Genomic DNA, 19,563 nt, shown 5'->3' on the forward strand with positions numbered 1-19,563 from the left:
CTTTCCTATTCCCTAAAATTGTTCCTTAATATGCTTATGGAAATCTACCACTAGAATTATGAATTTATCTTTCCATATGTGGTTTCACATATTCATTCCATGTATAAGTTTAAAATAATTAATACCATTATTTATCATTTTATCCATATTTTGTAAATGCTAATTGTCAATATTTTTATGTTCCTTGATTTTACTGTTGTATAGCATTTCAGCTTGGTAGAATCTAGTACTAACTGAACACTGCCAGGCTTCTATCAATGTATCCACTAACTAATATGTTTTAATTCACTGGGTGCTCACAAATCTGCTCTGAATGTCTGTTGTTAATTTTATGCTTTCATATGTATACTATGTTTTTATAATATTTATAATATTTGTATTTTACATATAAGCAAACTACATCATTCGAGAAGTGAAGTTACCTATTTATTGCTACAGGAATAGGAAGCTGTAGGGTTGAAATTTACACTCAGGTTGTATCTATCCAGAGTTCACACATGTGTCACGTGAACCCATGAGTTTACTTTTGTATAACTGGACAAATAAATTATTTCCATTTTTCCCCTTTATAAGCGAAGCTACAATAAATATCCTTGAATGTGTGGTCTGTTTCCCACTCTAGAGCTCCCTCAGAGAAAAGGCTCAGGCTGATGATCCCGGAGTGGCTGTGTATCCCTTAGAGGCCTGGCACGCCAGCTTTTCTAAGTCTAACACGTTGGGCCACAAGAAAGAGAGAAAACTAATAATATTCCTTTTAATTAAGTATTTATAAGGAATAAACTACCGTCTATGCCAAATATGTCTGATGTCTTTCACTTGTATTTGTCATGTTTTCAAAATAGGAAAAATATCTGTTTAGTAAAGAAACTTGTGATACCCCAGTAACAATTATAGGTGCTGTTTGCATAAAATATGGAAAATTTCAAGACAGATTACATAAAATATAGGAAATTTAAATTATCTTCTTTAGAAACAATAAACCTAAAGTGTATCTTTGCCTAATATTTCCTGAGAATCAAATTTTAGTTCACTGTTATATAAATTGCACTTGCTAACCAATGGAAGAACCAACCATTCCTGGTTAGTGGTAGATGTTAAACAGATGATCTAGCCCTACATAATCTAGTTACATATTGGGTGAGAGTAGCTTCCTTCTAATTGAATTCCATTAAAGTACATATTGACAGAGGATATTTTACTCGACTCTATCTCATAACAATTCTATAAAAATGTTTCCACTTTTACATATGTGATATAACCTCTTCCTCAATTCAAGACACATCGTGATTCTCTTTTTTTCATGGAGACCTAGTAAGATACTTCTTTTATCCTTTATATATATTTTGTTTCCAAGGACAACAGCTAGAAATATCGTTAGCTTCTGTCCACTTTTCCTGGTTTGCCTCCTCTATCCTACACCCAAATTTATTTCCTCTCTTTTCTATGCCACCCAAATGCACTCTGCTGGAATAAAACTGAGTAACATGAAAGAATGGTCTTTGTGGGTAAACTAAACTGACATCACAATAAACGATGAGGGATTTGCAAGTAGGAGAACCCTATATGATCCCACCAACACCTTATTTTAGGATGAAAAAAGTGAAAGGAATTTAACACAATTTGAATCCTTCTCTTTAGGAAATGAGGCTCCAGGCATAAGCAGAAACAAGGACAGCTAGTGGGTAATAGGCATTGCAGCTGCCAACCATGGGATTTCTGCTCTAGGGCATATTCATTTCACTAGTTAAGTGCTACTTGAACTAATAGCAATTTCTTAGGTGAAAAGAATTTTGATCCTTTTATTATTTTTCCATTATAGAGCTTTGGCATTTCATCAATTGGCATATCCTACCATACAGTACTGAAATGTTTTGGAGGTTTAACACAAAATACAGAGTGATTCCTTTGTCTATAAAATAGACCATCAGTTCAATCTGTGATTTTTAAATTTTTTCAAAAGACCTGGAGTTGATTACTTGGCATCAGTCCCTCTATCACAAATACCACTGAAGAAACAATGGATTGTAAAAAAATAAAACTGAAGGACACCGAAACCTGTGGGGAAATAATGAAGTACAAGTGTTACGGAGAGCAGACAGAAATGGAATAATATTTCTTCTGTGAGGACCTCAGAAATAACAACTCACAAGTGATGGGACTTATTGCAAATGGCAACAGTGCCATAGAAGAAGAATGAAAAATACTACATTGCAAAGCACAGTTTCACATGCCCTATTTTCTTCCCTTTCTTCACAGATCATTTGAGCTCTCCTTTTTATTATTCTTCTTTTCAGACAACAATAAATATTCATGCAAGGCCAAATATGTGCCAAGGACTAAAAGGCACTGCTATGGAAATGACATGGTGTCTGATTTTAGAAAGATCCGAATTTGTTGTAAAGTTGAGTAAGAGCAGCAGTTACAATACAAGTAAGAAACAGTGTTAATGTGGTATGCAAGAGATCAACAAACAAAGGGAAAATGACGCTAGCTTGAAGTTCGCTAGGAAAAAGTCACATGTTAAGTGACATGAAATATGTTGGGATAGAAGAGTGGGATTTTGTCAGGGGAAAGAAAATTCCAAGATTTAGGTCAGCCAAAGCGACATATGTATGACTGCAACTAGAAAGACGCTGTCACAAGATTCTGAGGAATATATATTTTGTATGAATATAGGGAATGGAAAGTAAATGAGACTCTAAAGAAAAGAGTGTGACATGATTTTTTGGTGCACTGTGAAGCATAAGAATTCAGAGGTAACTATAGCTGAAAATTTTAATTCTCCAAACAAAAGAGATAGTGAACGTTCAGATATCACATTGGCCACAGAGACAAAGTGTAGGAAGTAGACAAAGCAGTAAAACTGACAGACTTGAGTGTCAGGTTGGGTAAAGTAGGAGCCAGGGCTGGAGCTGGAGCCTGATGTTGCTGTGGGAGGAATGGATACATTGATTCCTTGCAAATGAAAGGAAGATAAATACTCAAGTTGGAATCCAGCTGAAAATCACATCTATCCTGCACTCAGCAAATTTGCTACAGATTTGAGTCCATGTACCTCCTAAAAGAATAAAATGAGCGATGATTGCAAAATCAGTTAAATAGATTTTTTCTATTTATTTTTCTGAGCTGTAAGTTTGGGTCCAGGTATCCTGGAATTGTAAGATATTTCAGGTCAATCATTAGAACTACATAGCTAAGTCTACAATATACGTAATCAAATTGAACTATTTAAGTTCCTGGAAGGTGTCTCACAGGGAATTATGTATCAACTTTATTAAACACAAAGAATTATGTATATATATATATATATATATATATATATGTGTGTGTGTGTGTGTGTGTGTGTGTAAAAGTTTAAGTTAATTTCAAATAAGTAATTGTTAAAATATAATTTAAATTATGCAAAAATTAATCTGCTTCAATTTTCTGCATCCAACTTTATATTTATGTAAGCATAATAATTAACATATTGAAAATTGTAATATAGGAAGTGCTATTAAAAATAAGTTATTTTCCAATTTTTTATTGAACTTTATACAAAGCTGAAAGTATCCCTATGAGAGAAAGTAGAAATTAAGAATATTATGGTCTCAGACATAAGAGTTCATTTTATCAAAGGTAATATTGCTTAAGAAAATGTAGTTAATATATAAACCTCATTGTATGACTCCAACACTTTCAAAGCACTGATAACAGCAGTTGAAAGCAACTCTGAACAGGTATTTAGTAAGTTCCTCTTGCATCCTATTTTTGTCTTTCAATGAATGAACTTTTTCTCTAAATTACACAAAATAAAGGACAGAATGCAAAACAGCTATGCAAAATAAAGTTATTTGAGAACTACATAAAAAAGGGCTCCAAAGAGTTGGGGAAGGGCACTGAAAGAGACAGCATGTTTTAGGGACAGTGGGAGATCAGAGACACATGGGACTGGGACTGGCATGTAAATGTTGATGTCAAATCTGGTAAGATTTCATAAAATAAGAGTATTACATACGTATCTGTCAGAAGAAAGGAGAAATGAAAGGATACAAGAAGAATGGGTCATGAAAGATGAAGAGGAAATATGACTCATTTTCATGGCATAGACTTCTATTTATGGATATGCACAAATATGATTTGTTTTTAAACTCTAGCGATTTTAATTTCTGGTTAATAAAATGAGTCCGTGGTTTTCCAGTTATAAATACTTTACCAATCAAACTATGGTTTCTAAACAAAATCTTGTATGAAAGCCTGAAATATATGAGTATGTTAAATTAGAGAATCATTGAAGTTGAAACAAGGAGATAATGTATAGCTCTCCTTATTATAATAAGTATAATTACATAAAAATAACGTTTATACCACAAAAAATCCCTACAGAAAGAAAATTCCTGGCTAAAATAAAAAATATTAAAAAATTGCATAAATATGACAGGCTTACATCTTTAACACAGAAACATAATATGAATTTACAAGAAAAAGAAACCTCATAACTTTAATGAATAAAGCACATAGAGTAAGAACTTTATAAATAACACATACATTCTTGAATATTATCTAACATAACCAAATTTAAATTAGAACTCAGAAAGATTTTCCCTATTACAGTAACGACTGCTAAAAATTTACAAAGCATGGTATTAATATCAAAGTGAGGAAACAGCTCCTGTAATATACAAATGAGAAAGAAAAAATCACTGACATTTGAAAGGCCAAATGAGAAAACACTATTTTTGTATGTGCATGAATAGACCACAACTTTTCTTAGATATTATATCTCAGTATATTCAAAATATAGTCTTTAAAGAAAAGTTACTAATTAGTATAAATAGCAGCAGTTTTATCTTATAGAATAAAAATAATTATCTGGTTAGCAAATTTTGAACCTACATGAAGAACTGCAAATGAATATATATGTGTAGAAATATTTCATGTTGTTTGAGTGTCAAGTATTTATTCTCTAAATTTCTCTTAGTTCATTCATGGAATACATATTGTTTACATACTTTGTGAGGAGTTGGTACACGTGCATAATATATCTTGATTCCTTTTTCATTCTCTTCTCTTCTGTTTTATTTCTTGATTCCTTTCCTTTTTGGTTTTAAAGGTTTTTTTTTTTTTTTTTAAGTTTCTAACTGATACATTAAAAATAAAAAAATTATAGATATCAAGGAGTACCAAATAGTACTTTGATACATATATGCAGGCACTTGTCATTAAATGACCAGATTCTGTTCCTGTGAATAAGTTGTTGCATGAATTGGGAGCTATGAGGAATTTTATGTACTATGCACTTTACAGTGTTCAGAACAAAAAAGAAATGGCCAAAGGAAACTCACTGGTAACTTTGCTTTTATTTGTGTAATTCTTACATGCAGTACTTCAGTGTTTAATAGAACATAAAACTATAATACTATACCATATAGTAAAATCAGTAAAAATTACGGTACTGTATAAACAAGGTGTACTGTGCAAACAAAACCCAAGCAGTGGGTCCTAAATCTGAACAGTCATTAAAGCAGTGGTCCTTAAAAGCAGAATAAGTGTGCTTTATTTAATGGTTACACCAAACTAAACACATCTATCTCTTCCAATGTGTATCATTTCTAAAAGCTTTCAAATATATCCTTCTTTGAATTGTAAAGTGTATCATTTGAATCCACACTGACTTACAGTGCATGTAGACAGTTTTTTTGTATGAAAACCATAAAGAAACGGAACATCACCATGTCAGGTAAACAGAACTGAAGAGCTGGATGGGAGCTTATTCGAACCACAGGCAGGCTGTAATGTGAATTTCTGTTTCTAGGTAGTTAACTGAGCGGTTTCAGGTTTGTTTGTTTGTTTGTTTGTTTGTTTTTTTTGAGAAACTGAAGAAATTGTTTACTTGTGTTTCATCCTTGTTCTAAAATGTACAGTTGACTTATTTGTATATCCATTACTTATAATAAACTATGTTTGTAAGACTTTTTAACGCATAAATGAATTGGATTATTCCAACAAAATGTGAGGAGTTTGCCTCTGGATCATTGAAAGTTGATGCATGTGATTTATTGATACTTGATAAAAATAAAGCAGCTAGTTTGGAAGTTCTGTCTGATTGTGATCTAGATAAAATCTAGATAAAGAAGAAAATCTTTCTTTACTTTCTCGCAGACAACTTCTACTTCCATTAATGATAAGGCATCTGGTACAGGCTGAGTCTCCCCGTAAATAAAACTCAGTAATAATCATGCATTGTTACCTTTGCTTCATTAGGACAAAACACTTAACACCCACAACTTGAAGGAACAGACGTTTACTTGGCTTATGGTTTCAGAGCTTTCAGCCAGGAGTTGACCGTCTTCCCAGGCAGAAATGCATTGACAGAAAGGTGTGGCTGAAAAATGTTATTTGCTATGCAGTAGCCAGGAAGCACAGCAGGAGAAAGAGTAGGAAGGAGCAGTGGGCAAAAAAGTCACCCTTTCAGTCACTTCCAGTGAAATGACCTGCCCATTCTAATGGGGCCCTCCTTCCTAGCACCCACTTCAGCGAAGAGCTCAGTAGTGAATTAACCCATTGAAGAGGATAACATGTGCCCCATTCACCTTCCAAAATCCCCTCTGAATAGGTGAAAATTTGGGGTACATATTAGATCTAAATCTTTTAAAAAATTATCCTTAATGTAGAAAGCAATTCTGTTTATGCATTGCATAATAATAAATTTAACTTTATAATAAATGAGAGATCAGCACAGAAGATGAGGCAAACATTCACCATCCTTCTCTTTGAAAAAATTGCCCAAAAAATAGCAATGTGTAGAAAAAGCTCAAGAAGAAAGAAGAGATGAGAACTGACTGGATAAAAGTGAAAGATGTTGAATAATGACACTGTGCAAGTCTGTAATATTCAGTAGCACAGGTCCTGGGAGAAGACACCAGAGAAGCAAAGCTGTGCTGTCTTCATATTCTCAGTAGAATATAGGTATTTCAAGACCAGAGAGAGTACAAAGATTTGAGAAACAAAATAAATCTAAAAGATATAGTCTGGAGATGAAGCCCAGCCAGAATAAAAGGACATTAGTGCCTATCTTGGAGTTCTTCCCTGGTAAAACATCAGAAAGATTATGAACATGAATGAAAATCACACACAAGGAGTAATATTCTCAATTTAGGAATATAGAAGTAGACCTACATTGGCAAATATCAGTTTTTATTTTGTCAACATACCTAGGAATTTTAAGTACATGACAGGAAATAAGGTAATAAATTTTAGATCTCAGTAACACTTCCAGGCCTTGCGTGATGGTGCACGCCTGTAATCCCAGCACTTGGGAGGCTGAGGAAGGAGGATCCTTGCAAGTTCGAGATTAGCCTGAGCTACAAAGTGAGTTCAAGGCCAGCCTGAACTGCCTATGGAGACCCTGTCTCAAAAAAACAAAATAAATAAATGAATAAATAACATTTCCATGACTTTGTAATACATAATATATAAAATGAATGAGTAAATAATTATTGGTTATTTTAAGGCAATAGCACCTGGACAAGAACAAATCTGCATATCGGTTTCAGCAGACAAAAATGTCCTAAAGTAAAGGTTAACACATTTTTTAAAAATATGAAAAAAATGGAAACTATTTCAAAATATATTTGAAACCAGTGAAAATAAGAATCCAAATTCATTCCTTATATTCAACCTACGACTGGCTGAAATTAAGGACTTTATCAATAAATTAAATCAAAACTTCAATTCAAGAGAAAATAGAATAAAACAAATATTGGTTGATCTCAATAGCAAGAATAGTTTGTTAGATAATGTAATGCATAAAATAAAAGAAACTATTAGAATACCTAAATTTGGAGAGTATGTGGAGTTTGAGTATAGCATCACTTTGAAGTGGGTAACACATTGCTTCACAAAAAGATCTGTTAATAAGAGTACTTTGATCCAATAAAAGCAATAACTAATGGAGTAAAAAAAGGAAATAGGAGCAAACATTCTGTTAGTTACTGTCATTCTGTAGACCAAAGTGCACTTATTAATCCACAAGATAGATACTTATACCACTAATCTCTGTTAGTTCTTCAAAGAGAAGGATATTTGGCTTTTGTTTATTTTTCCATGCCTGTATCTTATAATCTGTGCAACTACTGTGAAGATATATAATATACAATATATTAACAATTGTTAATCTATTATTTTGTTTTGCAATTATACAACATCTAAAAATGATGTAAAATTCAATAGATATCAAATAGAAAACAAGAGAGAACTTGTTGGGCAAATTGAAAATAACTACAATGTGGAATACAACTTTAACCTCTAATAATATTAAAACTAAATTGTACAAAATCCATTTAGAATAAACATTACCAGATTGGCTAGAGATAATAAGTGAATAGGTTTATAACTTAAATTGGTATTATATACACATATATGCATATAGACACAAAGAAATTACTTTTGTTGTCAGGCACATTTCAGCTAAAAGCAAATATATAGCATGAGGGCACTGCAGAGCTGAAGACAGGTCTGTTCATACTGCTCTCATTGAATATTACAGAAAATACTCTGAAGGCAAGAAGTTCACAGGACACAAAGAAGGTATTTCATCGAACTGAATGGCTTAATCAATAAGAGAATATCATTTGTATTGTCATGAAATTATATCAGTTCAAAATATACAAAGGAAGCCTAAAGAATTGCAAAGGGGGAGGAAGAGACCAAATCAATAATCCCATCTGGACATCCTGACAAATACATCTCTGGTAACAAAAAGGAATAAAATCATAAAAATACTCATTAAACAAAATGTGGACAATGTAATTATAATTTATTTTGATAGATACTTATGGGTGACTGTGCTCATAGTTTGTAGGGGAAAAAAGTTATTTTAAAAGCCCACATAGAACATTTACTAAAGTAGATCCTATGAGTAGCCATTAAAAACTTTAATTAAGGGTGAATAGTCACATTAAAATTCACTAGTAGAATGTTGATTTTGTATACCAGTGAAGATGTCTGCAAATTAAGGAAGCTACAAGTCAACTATAAGTTAATAAGAGAGAGAAAGACAGACAGAGAGACAGAGACAAGAGACGGAGACAGAGGAGGAAGTGGATAGAGATGGAGGAAGAGGAAAGCTGCACAAAGTAAGATGTATTTTAAGTAAGTAATAATAAATAATAGATGTAGCACCTAAAACATGTACAAGGTAGATAAAACAATATTTTTATGGAAACCTATAACTTCAAAATTATACAATCAGAGCAATAAATTGTTAAAATAAATTTGCAATTGATAAAAAACCAGTCGAAAGCAAAGATAAAGCAAAATAATTTGTGAAAGCCAAGAAAATATCAAAGAATAGAAATAAGCAGAGTTGAAAATCACATAAAACCAAAGGATAACTATTTGAAAAACTTGATGTAATTGATGAGCATAAGTGAGAACATCTAGATTATTTGTAGTAGAAAATTTTTTGTGAGTTTAATTATCAATACTGATACTGAAATGAATATAACAGGAACAAAGAATGATGATCACATTACATAGTTAATAACTGGTACTGAAGTGAGGTCTATTTAAGGACAAATATGCATTTTAACTTACTGCCTCGACACAACAGAAGAAATTATGCAGAAAAATTATTTGCTAAAAAATCAACATTATTTTAAATATTCTCATTTAATCTACAAATAGAACTTTCTTATTATGACTGAGATTCTGGAAAATTTTCTGTATATAAACTTTGCTGAAGAATAATTGAATATTGCTATCATGTTACTATTTAATTTGACTGACAATTCGAGCTACTAAATTGATGTAAGAAAAATTGTGATTGGAAGAAACGGAACTTGTTTTAGATGATGACATTTAAATTGTACACAAAGAATATAAGCATGTAATTAAAGAATATTGGTAATAATAAATGTAGAAAGTTTGCAAAACATACATAAAATGTACAAAATTATGTGTGTGCATATATGTGTGTGTGTATGTGTATGTGCAATATTTTATTTACAGTAATGAAAAATAAAGTGAAACTGAAATGTCAATTACAATTTTCTGAAAAGATACATAATGTCTGGAAAATATATAATGTAAAGTAAATAATACTTAAAAACTGGAAACTACACAGAATTACAGACAGAAATTCAAGATCAAGGTCAATGAGCAGTTAATCCACATTAGTGAATGGAAAAACAGGGTATGCACAGAAGTAAATGGGTGTGTAGATTCAGCACAACCCTACAAGACTGTTTGAATTTACACCAACCTTGTAAGAGCCACATGGAAATGCAAAGAACTTAGAATAACTCAGGCAATTAAAAAAAAACGAAGCAGAATGGTAGAGGACTTTCACTTTCGAAGTTGAAGGCACAACACTTTTGACAGTGTGATAGTGTGATAGTGTGATAGTGCTCCGGGGTGTCCAATATATTTACCTGTGCCACATATAATTGATTGAATGTGCAGACTTTGCTGCGATTTGCTGTGGGAAATGATCTTTTCAGTGAATTACATGAAAGACAAATTAATCTTAACTCCTTTACACCATAACACAAAAATTAATTAAGATAGAAAAGAAGACTAATTGTGCAAGCAAAACCATCTCTCTTCTAGAATACTACTCTGGAAAATTTATGATTTATTAAAAACAAAGTTTTACCGTACAGAACATAAAATTAAGAATTATAAAGGACTGATGAACATTGCTGAAGGAATTTATGAAGTTTAAATGATTCTGCTAACTCAAACTAGGGTTACCAACTGCTCTGGGCATCCCAGAACGTGGAACTTTCAGTGTTAACATCAGAAGAGCTTCGGCAAAACCATGATGAATGATCACAGTACATACTGATGGGATGTATATATTTATAATGGATTCAACCAAAAGGAAGGTAAAAATGAAGTCCTCTGCTTTCTAAAGCTGTGTTACATAAGGTCTTGCTCAGTCTTGCTTTTGAGAAAAGCTAGAGAAATCCCAGAAGGAGAGATCACATGGATAAACCCAAAAAGCACAAAAAGAGACGTCTGGCAAGCCTCTAGTATTATGTGAGCTCCCGTCATCTCACTGCAATTGTTTCTGTTTTGCTTGTTCTAGTATTGGGAATTGAACCCAAGGCCTTTGCACAAAACAACATCCCCAGAACTTTTGTTTTATTTATTTGTTTGATGTTGTTTGTTTTAATAATTAGTTGCCAAGATGGGGTTCAAATGTATAATTTTCCTGCCTGAGGCTCATAGTAGCTACATTTTTTTTTTTTTTTTTTTTTTTTTTGGTCTTTTTCCTTTTTATTGGTACCAGGGATCGAACTCACGACTGCCTGCTTGCAAGGCAGGCGCTTATGCCGCTGAGCTAAATCCCCAGGCCCAAGTAGCTACATTATTAAGGGACTTGATCTATCAGGACATTCCTAAATTCCTAACCCACAAAAAGCATAACAAAGAATAAATCTCCTGTTTTTGTGCAGCATTAGTAGGAACAATAACTTTTTATATACCTTTATTTTTTTTTATCATAGTTAACACTTAGCTTGTCCGAGTGATACATTATGTTAAAAACTTACAAGAAACTAGGTATTCCATTTATGTGGATACCATGTGTCATGTTCTTACACCAGTGAATAATATGTTCTGAGGATTTAAGACCATACTTTCAATCTATATATTTCTGCATTATGTTTAAAACATAATTTGATATGACTTAGATACTTTAGGGGAATTTATTTCAGAAGGAAACTTACTTAGGCAAACTAGAACGTGAAACGTGAAGTTAAGTAGGAACATCTGTAACTACAGAGGAGCTCCATGAAGAGAAGCTAAAACTGAATTCCCACTTATCCCCCACTGGGTGTGAAGTTCCTTGCCAGACCCAGTGTCAGTGTCTGGGTGTTGACTGGCCGGGTGGAAGACTGCAAACTCTGAGAAGCTGGGTCATTTTGAACAAGGGATGTTTTGCTCCAGCACAGATAGGCCTTATACAGACACAGGGAACCTTCCCAGAGAACAGTCAGATAAAAATGAATAATTTAGCCAAATTGTCACCATGCCTAGCTAACTTGAAGCAAACGCCTGTACTTGGCAGAATGCTTGCTTTTGTTCCTTAATAAATCTGGGTGTTAGTAGTCAGTTTGGGACTTCACTTCGCTGGAGTTCCCTGCAAAGTTACTCTCTGTCGTTTGTGTTTTCATCTCTCTCTTTGTTGGGTTTGCTGGCCCCAATCTGGAGGTGAATATGGTGTCTTGTGGTTTATCATTTTAATTCACAAGTTAAACCTCAACAATGATTTAAGGAATCCCAAATATTTTTTTTCTAATTCTTTAATTTTTAGGTCATAAATACACAAATTAAATGCCACATTATTTTATTTATTAAAGCCCTATTTCTTAAAATGTCATATGATTTTCAAGCTAAAGAAGTGTTAAAGTAGACAATAAAACTTACGCTTTTGAAATATAGATCTTCGATCATTGAACACAACTGTTTGCAGTCTCACTGTTTGAATATCCACTTTGTATGCCTTAATCCTGTAACTTGAACAACTATTTCTAAGATGACTATATGTAATCTATTAACTAGTGATTTCTTACCGAATTTTTTTGTAATTCTGTATTACTTATACCCTTATACTGGTTTTTTTCTTTTAAATAAAAAAAAGAAAGAAATATAAATTTTCAAATGCAACTCCTGAGTCTTCTCTGATAATACTAAATGTAATCATTTATGTAATTCATTTTTAGTGTTACACTGAATGCTTTGGTAAGGTGTCTTAGCATTGCTTTAAAAGCCCTTGTGCATTTTGAATACTCTTAAAGAATAACTGTATAATGTTTTAATAAAATGCCTATGTTGTTCATAAAACAAAGTAGAAGACTAGTACACCTGTTGAGTATACTCTTAAGGCAGGCTTCAGCCCTGATTTTCACTCACAGGCTGAGATATCTAGCACAGGGAAGGGAATCAGGTAAGAAAAGATGTGACACTCCATCAACCTTTCTTATGATCCAGGAAGAACAACCCAGAATGAGCTGCTCAGAATGAAATGACAGTTAAGGTAAGTGGAAAAAAAGATATTTTGGACATATTTATTAATGCATCAAAAAATAAAAATTAAAAAAAGAGAAACTAAGGTCTGGGATATAGCTCAGCGGCACAGTGCCTGCCTGGAAAGCGTGAAATCATGAGTTCAATTCCTGGTTTAAAAAACAAAACAAAACAAAACAAAAAACAGAATAGAAAAGAAACAAAATGAAGAAATGCAATCAGCTGAGTATGTTAGTCATGGCTTATATCTTCCTCTTTGTAAATTTTTGATTGGTTTAAGTCAAAACAAGACAAACACTAAGCTATCACTGCAAGTGATTTATACTCACCTGAATATTTTAATTATTTACAGCTAATGTAGAATGTCTTTCCCCTCCCATTTAAAACAAATTATAAATGACTGGAGAAAATAACATCATAGTTATGATTTCTAGATGTAACATATTTAAAACTTAAGCATTAAATTCATTGCCTCATTTTATAAAAATTTAAAATGCCTCATCATTGATAAAGATGACTTTGAAGTAAACTAGATTTCCACTGTACCAAGAAGAGATAAAATTACTCACTGACTCCTGAGGACACATGGCTGGATAGAAAATAATTTCTTTATTATATCAAATATATATATATATATATGTATATATATATATACATATGCTATATACAATATATATATATATACATATATATACAATATATATATATATTGTATATATGCTATATACAATATATATATATACAATGCTATATATACATATATATATATAAATAAATGAACAGAGTATGCACCTACATAATTATTTTATTAATATGATCATTTAATAGTTTTATAAAACAAAGTACTAGAACAAATTTTGTTCAAATGTTCAACAAAATTCTACAAAATATAGTGCATTAATAATAGAAGTGTATCAAAAATATTATTCAGTCCAAATAGTTTAGAGCTAGCTATTCTAACAATCTGAATTCTGTCATTTTTTTAGATAAAAAACAAGCAATTAAACATTGGGATATTTTTGTTCTAGCTCTGGCTTTATAGAAAACCTAAAGTCACCTGGAGATTCAAATACAAATGATCCCTTTTCATTTATTTTTTTCCTAAATTGTGAGTCACCTCAATTCTTCCAGGATTTTATCCTTCCTCTCTTTGGTTTTATAACATGTTTATTTTCTTTTCTTGTATAAAGCATTACATGAAATCTCAGAGCTATTAAGACTCAGAATTATTTTTCAGGACAGGCTTTGCTTATAAGAAACAGCTGTCAGAAATGACAGGCTACAATTGCCAAAATGTCTGAAATAAAGGCTAATAAGTGTCTACATATAAAGTGGTATTTTTCTGGTATGTCTAAACAAAGCATTTTTCTCTCCATTCACGTTGGGGGACAATCTGTGTCACCTGTATCTTTCTTCTTAAAATAAAGCAGCAGCGTAAAGTGACAGATTATCTGTGAAATCCTGGGGAGATTACCTATACTATCTAAGACATAGTATGGAATCATTATATACTTTTAGTGTTCTTAGGAATTATACAGTAATTTCACTGGTTGAACATATGTGCTTGTTTTTATAGAGATCATAAAATTATATTTTGAAATGTGTAGATACTTAATATAAAGTCCACATATCCCTGCTCAAAAATTCATAAATCATAAATCCAAGCATCATTTCATGAAGGATATTAATAAATAGAATTCAAAATGCATGAAATGCCATGTGTGATGGTGCGTGCCTGTAACCCCAGCGCTATGGAGGCAGAGGTAGAATTGCCACCAACTCAGGGCCAGCCTGAAATACACAGTGACACCTTGTCTCAAAAAAAGGAAAAAAAAAAAGTAAAGCAAACTAAAAAGAAGATGAAGAAAAAAAGAAAAAGAAAGGCCTGAGATTCAGACAGTTTTCTGCCCCAGAGCCAGGGTCTTACTGCATTAGGTCTCTGAAAAATGTCATTGTTATACTTGAACACAGTGATGCAGCACAAGAACATTATCTAAAGAGAAAGGAGAGGCAGGGACATAAACTTAGCTTAATTCTAGATACAGGGCAAAAGAAGAGAACGGACTGTGTTTTCCAAGGATTATAACTCCCACTGTAGAAAGCCCACATTATTTGTTTACAAAGTTTATATAGAGATGGATAACATGAGACCTTCCTACACACAGACGAGGTGAGAGATCTGTGTGTCTGTAGCTCTGTAGCTTTAGAACAATGTTCCCTTCTGCCTAAGCAATAAAGAAGGGCAGGAGCAATGCCAAGAGGAAGGGGTCCTTGGGTAACGGGGGAAATTTCCAAAATTACCTATTCAGTGCCCTAGTCAATGTCTGGTATTATATCTGTATGCCTACATGGATAAAATTTGGTAAGACAACATTTACTGAAGAAATGCAGTAATATACTAGGCTCAATAATTCTGTTTCAGTAAAATTTTTGCATACTATCTGTGGGATTGTGAGCTGTTTTCCTATCCTTTGCGTGTGATCCCATGCAGATTGGGTGTGAGGACTGAGTAAGTACACGTAATTTAAAACTAGCAACTCTCAGCACTCTTGGAGTCTGAGGAAGGAAAATTGGAAGTTTGAGCCAAACATGGGTTATTGAGGCATCTTAATGATTTCACAAATGCCTATCTTAAAAAATAAACAAATTAATAAATAATTAAAAAGAGGTGGACTGGAATGGGACTCCATACTAAAGTTTAATCCTGAGTAAAATTATATATACATATATATGAGAATTATACATATATATATATATCAGAATGAATCTCATTTTCTACTAGTTAGCATTATTATCGTCATTATTCTTCGTAATTAGTAACTAGCTCTTTTAGTTTCTAAATGTCTTCCCTTTTGAATTACCAACCACAGCTAAAAGTTCAACTAAGTTGATGTTCTGAAAAAGTGAGGAAACTATTTGTTAGCAAACTCACATCACTGTATTCAAACTAAGGAAACCTCAGCTTCAGAAGAGGTGCATCTCTTCATGATCTCATTTAGTTTACGTTTCAGCCAGAATACAGTCACAGGGAAGAAAAGGAAGAACAATTTTCCATTGAAGAATCAGTAGCTAGTTCACGTTAAAAAGAAATGAAAAACATACTCCACTGTAAAGGATTTTAGTGAGAGAAGTACTATTGCCACATTGAAAGAGCCTTTCCTCAATTGCTTTTCAGTTTATATCTGATCAATTACATGTCAAACAGGAGTAGATGAATCACTGGGTAACAACTACGTGTGTGTACTGAATTCCGTGCCACAGAATACTAGAGCCAGAGAAAACAATGCAGTAGTCTTTAATGTATTAACTGAACACATGACTTGCTTGTCACAGGAATTACTGGTTGCTGGAATAATACTTCCAGCTTCTTTGTACAGATAGAACCCTCCTATGGTGCTAACTGCTTTCCTCTTGCTGATGACGGACTTTGGAATCCTCAAGCTTGAGAGAGAAATAAATGTGGTTAAAGGCTGGAGGAGCCCCTTGGACCACAAGCCCTCCTTTCACGCGGGAGTCACAGGAGGGATGACAGTTCTGTTTTCATGTGAGCTTGTGATGTTTGAAAGGACAGCAATCATTGTGCAACCCAGAGAGGGCGGAACGAAGGTCAAATGCCAGCCTGCAGGGGATGACAGACAAGAAAAGTAGAAACATGGAAGACATAATTTGGGAAAAAATCTGGAGTAAATATTGATTCTCATAGGTTTTTTTTTTTTTTTTTTTTTTTTTAAACTGTGTCCAGTACATCAAGCAGCCGCGATGACTCTTCCCTCCAGCCTGACATTTATCACACCTGGGCTGCCGCTACGCTGGCATGAGCCTGTACCTAGTGTAAGGTGGTACTCATCATAATCTCCTTATTGCTTTCCTATTGTGCCTCCCTCTATGCTCATGTTAAACTCAACATCCACAGTAACTTTCTCAGTACATAAGCCAGATTTTCTCACCCTTCAAATTCAGCAGCATTTCCTTTCTTCACTAGGAATGAAAGACTAATTCATACAGCATCTATGTAATTAACTCGTCCCTGCCACCTATGGGGTCCTATAACCCTTCTTTTCTCCGTTGCTTATTCCATTTCAGCTCCAGTGGCCTCCTTTATTTCTGCGATAAATATTCTACAGAAAATCCCATGTTTTCAAAGTAGTTTTGAATAATAAATCAGAAGTAGTCCATTTAAAATTGTCATTTCCGGTGAAAATTCTTTACCATTGAATACTAAATGCAGGGGAAGAAATATCAGTGGAAAGCAGAATATTGGAGCATAGTCAAAATACTCAGATGTGGACAATAACTGTTATATGGGAGAAATTTACTTTTAAAATGAAGAAGTGAAGCCAAGTGAGGGCACACATCTGTAATTCCAGTGCTTGGGAGGCTCAGTCAGGAGAAGGGCTTCAAGTCTGAGGCCAAGCCAAGGTTACAATGTGAGTCCAAAGCCAGCTTGAACCACACAGTGGAGCCCCGTCTCATAAGACAAAAATAAGTAAATAAATAAATAAGATGGAGAAAAACAAATACAATAAGTGAAATAGATGAATGTTTGCTCATTTTGCTTTCTTTTTTCCTTTATTAGCTTTTTCCATGTTATATGTGTGAACATATCCACCTACGACATAAAATACTTGCAAGTTTTTAGATATCACCTGGGAAATTATTTTTCTATAAACAAAGTATCAATGATTTTAATCAAGTCCAAAATTCTACTTTAACCCTCATGCTCTGCTGAGGTTTTTACTCTCTGTTCATTTTCTTAGCTTTCTACTAAGTCATCACCTGCCACATTTTGAATAACAAAACAATATAATAAAACCCTTCATGTACCCCAAGAGGTGTATCACTTTTCCCATGCCACACTGGCCATTATTGCAACTCAACAGTCTATGGTTTTATTTAGTAACATCTCTCAGCAATTTCAGCTTGAAAGACTTGACAAACCACATAGATACAATCTATTGTGTCTACCTTGATGAATACTCATTTTGACAATGGCATTTATTGCACTGGGAATTAGAAGAGTACAGTTTTTAGCAGAGGCCATGGGAAGTAGGGGATGGAGGAAAGGTGGAGAGATCTTGTTCAGTGGTTACTGAAATATAAGCAGAGAGAAGCAAACTCTTACCTGGTATTGTGCAACGGACTGAACTAAGATACCGATAACGATAATGCACTGCATACTCCAAAGATCTAGAAAAATATTGAAACTTGTCTCTATAAAGACATGATGATATTTTGAGGAGATAGAAATATTCAACCCAAGTTAAACATTACACAGTGCATACATGTGTCAAAATATCACAGGTTAACCCATAAATACATGCTACTTTCATGTTTGCATGTATTAGTTAAAATAACATTTAAAAGGTTAAGAAAAATAACTAGAATAAACTCTTTCAATTAAGTGAAAAATATACTTTATAAAACTAGTTTGCAGTATAGTATTTAATAAAAATAGACTCAAAGGGAATTATTACTCATTTTTGAAAACATGGATTTTCACGAACTGTACTTGAAATGGAACATACCTATAGCTCAGTATAAAAAAGAACAATGGAAAAAGTACAGAGAAGAGTCTCCTCTTTCTGGGATCGTATCCTGGTGCTTTGGCCCCCTGTACCTTCCGACAATATTCCACCTACCGTATGAATCTGTGCTTATGATGTTTGTTCTTTAAAAGCTTTCTATGAACAGCTCTTCCTTTAGGTCTTTCATGATAGGACCTTTGGCAACCTTTCCAGGAACAGCTAAATAAATGAAAAGGTTTTCATTTCTTCTTTGGTCTGCAAAAATAGCTTTTGTTGATGATGAAAAGTGCAACCTCCCAAATTTCTCATTTTTCCATGAAGCAAAAGGTTTACTTTCTGAAGGTTTTCACAAGTACTATGAATCACTATATTTATCTTCTCTCTGGATGTTGAAAAAATGAGTGGCAATTTAAGTTCAGACCTTGCTTGTTTTTCAAAATACAGAGCCAAGGCCATGTCCAGGCTTTCTTGATTACTCACTAATGTTATTGTTTTATCCAAAATGCATCCTTAATTTTAGTTACAACTGTATATTTTTCTTGTCAAGAGATACAGTAGATGCTCTAGCTAAGCAAATTATTCAAACTTCATCTCCAGATTGGAAAAATCTAACAGTGGCAACTAAAATTAAGCCTATTACTTAAACAGGCAAGCTACACCTACAATTTTTAAAAATACTGTCTTTTATATCTAAGACAATAATACATTCAATGTTGATGGTCAATAATACATTCTCAACAAGTGAAATAATTATATATAACAGCAAGTTTTCAAATGGATATTTCTTTTTAAAGTATTGGGTGAATACCATGAAATAGCTTTGCATCTAATAATTTGTTGCAATTTCATTGATACACTTGCAGTTTTCTGAAATATCTGGAAGTACAGAGCTCTATAAAGGGAAAAACAATCTTACAAGTGGGTTTTTTCATTTTGAGGTTATACAAGTAAAGTTTTTTGAAATATTTAATGCTGTAACAATTCATTATTAGCTCTTAATATAGCTTTAAAATGACAGATAAGG

At 33.2% G+C, this 19,563-nt stretch overlaps 1 long non-coding RNA gene across 1 annotated transcript in view; it reads right to left on the minus strand.

Annotated features, from left to right (window-relative positions):
* The window catches only part of LOC134472938 (uncharacterized), a 72,878-nt gene extending 54,175 nt beyond the window's left edge, over positions 1-18,703 (minus strand). Inside the window, exons 1-2 of the long non-coding RNA XR_010042972.1 lie at positions 18,654-18,703; positions 18,137-18,201 (exon numbers count right to left, since the gene is read on the minus strand). This is a non-coding gene — a long non-coding RNA (uncharacterized LOC134472938). The remainder of the gene's footprint in view (positions 1-18,136; positions 18,202-18,653) is intronic.
* Between the last annotated feature and the right edge of the window lie 860 nt (positions 18,704-19,563).

The sequence above is a fragment of the Cavia porcellus genome, unplaced genomic scaffold, assembly GCF_034190915.1.
Source record: "Cavia porcellus strain 051 isolate PalLab524CR breed Dunkin Hartley unplaced genomic scaffold, mCavPor4.1 scaffold_2, whole genome shotgun sequence".
Taxonomy (NCBI): domain Eukaryota; kingdom Metazoa; phylum Chordata; class Mammalia; order Rodentia; family Caviidae; genus Cavia; species Cavia porcellus.